The sequence below is a fragment of the Schistocerca serialis genome, chromosome 6 (assembly GCF_023864345.2).
Source record: "Schistocerca serialis cubense isolate TAMUIC-IGC-003099 chromosome 6, iqSchSeri2.2, whole genome shotgun sequence".
NCBI lineage: Eukaryota > Metazoa > Arthropoda > Insecta > Orthoptera > Acrididae > Schistocerca > Schistocerca serialis.
In genome coordinates, this window is record NC_064643.1 from 441,497,168 (window position 1) to 441,498,888 (window position 1,721).

Sequence of the window (1,721 nt, forward strand, 5' to 3'; positions counted from 1 at the left end):
GCGTCCAACCGTTTCTTCGCTCACTGCAGGCCGACCCGTTGATTTCCCCTTACAGAGGCATCCAAAAGCTTTAAACTGCGCATACCATCGCCGAATGGAGTTAGCAGTTGGTGGATCTTTGTTGAACTTCGTCCTGAAGTGTCGTTGCACTGTTATGACTGACTGATGTGAGTGCATTTCAAGCACGACATACGCTTTCTCGGCTCCTGTCGCCATTTTGTCTCACTGCGCTCTTGAGCGCCGTGCGGTTCTAGGCGCTACAGTCTGGAACCGAGCGACCGCTACGGTCGCAGGTTCGAATCCTGCCTCGGGTATGGATGTGTGTGATGTCGTTAGGTTAGTTAGGTTTAATTAGTTCTAAATTCTAGGCGACTGATGACCTTAGAAGTTTCCATTCTGGAAACATCCCCTAGGCTGTGGCTAAGCCTTGTCTCCGCAATATCCTTTCTTTCAGGAGTGCTAGTTCTGCAAGGTTAGCAGGATAGCTTCTGTTAAGTTTGGAAGGAAGGAGACTAGGTACTGGCAGAAGTAAAGCTGTGAGGATGGGGCGTGAGTCGTGCTTGGGTAGCTCAGTTGGTAGAGCACTTGCCCGCGAAAGGCAAAGGTCCCGAGTTCGAGTCTCGGTCCGGCAACAGTTTTAATCTGCCAGGAAGTTTCACCTGAGAAGTTAATTCGCATAGTGCTCAGAGCCAACCATACTCGATTTTCGCAAATTTCTCTTCTTCAGAAACGCTTTCCTTGCCATTGTCAGTCTACATTTAATATCCTCCCAACTACGACCATCATCAGTTATTTTGCTCCCCAAATAGCAAAACACATTTACTACTTTAAGCGTCTCATTTTCTAATCTAATTCCCGCAGCATCACCCGACTTAATTCGACTACATTCCATTATTCTCGTTTTCCTTTTGTTGATGTTCATCTTATATCCTCCTTTCAAGACCTTGTCCATACCGTTCAGCTGCTCTTCCAGGTCCTTCGCTGTCTCTGACAGAATTATAATGTCATCGACGATCCTCAAAGTTTTTATTTCTTCTCCATGGATTTTAGTTCCTACTCCAAATTTTTGTTTTGTTTCCTTTACTGCTTGCTCGATATACAGATTGAATAACATCGGGGAGAGGCTAAAACCCTGTCTCACTCCCTTCCCAACCACTGCTTTCCTTTCAAGCCCCTCAATTGCCCAACTCTGTCCCTTGTTATGACTGCGCGATCTAATATCAATAACGCGAAATGTCTGACATCATCTACGTACCAAACACTAGAAGACACTACTTTCAAAGATGGTCTACAGTGGTGTGGAACCTCAGTGGAAATAAACTAACGTGATCATAGCTGTTTATCTTTTATAGCCCTAATAAACCGAAGCAATTTGCGATATCACCGATGTACTGCGTCCGGTGGGTCGAAGTGGTGGCACTCGTACTCATCTGCGACGATGGAAGAACTCCAGCCACAAATAAACTCTTTCAAACACTACGACGGCAGAAGGCGGTCCTCTGACTAACATACTCTAATACTGTCTTCTCCTATCTGTGTTCTACAGATGAGAAACGCGAACTCCCAGCCTCAAGGACGGAGTTCCGATAACGTCTCAACGGAAGTATAGGCAGAGGAAGTGCTCTCAATTACTTCACGCTGCATACTCAAAGACGACTTCCAAGCCGGAGGGGAAGTCCAGAATCGTACAGGTTCGTAACAGCACAGTGCCTAACTGCTCT

The 1,721-nt window shown here is 46.2% G+C and overlaps 1 non-coding gene across 1 annotated transcript; it reads left to right on the forward strand.

Annotated features, from left to right (window-relative positions):
- The first annotated feature begins 557 nt into the window (after positions 1–557).
- On the forward strand, positions 558–632 carry Trnas-cga (transfer RNA serine (anticodon CGA)). Its single transcript has one exon. It is a non-coding gene; the product is annotated as a tRNA-Ser (tRNA).
- The last annotated feature ends 1,089 nt before the right edge of the window (positions 633–1,721 follow it).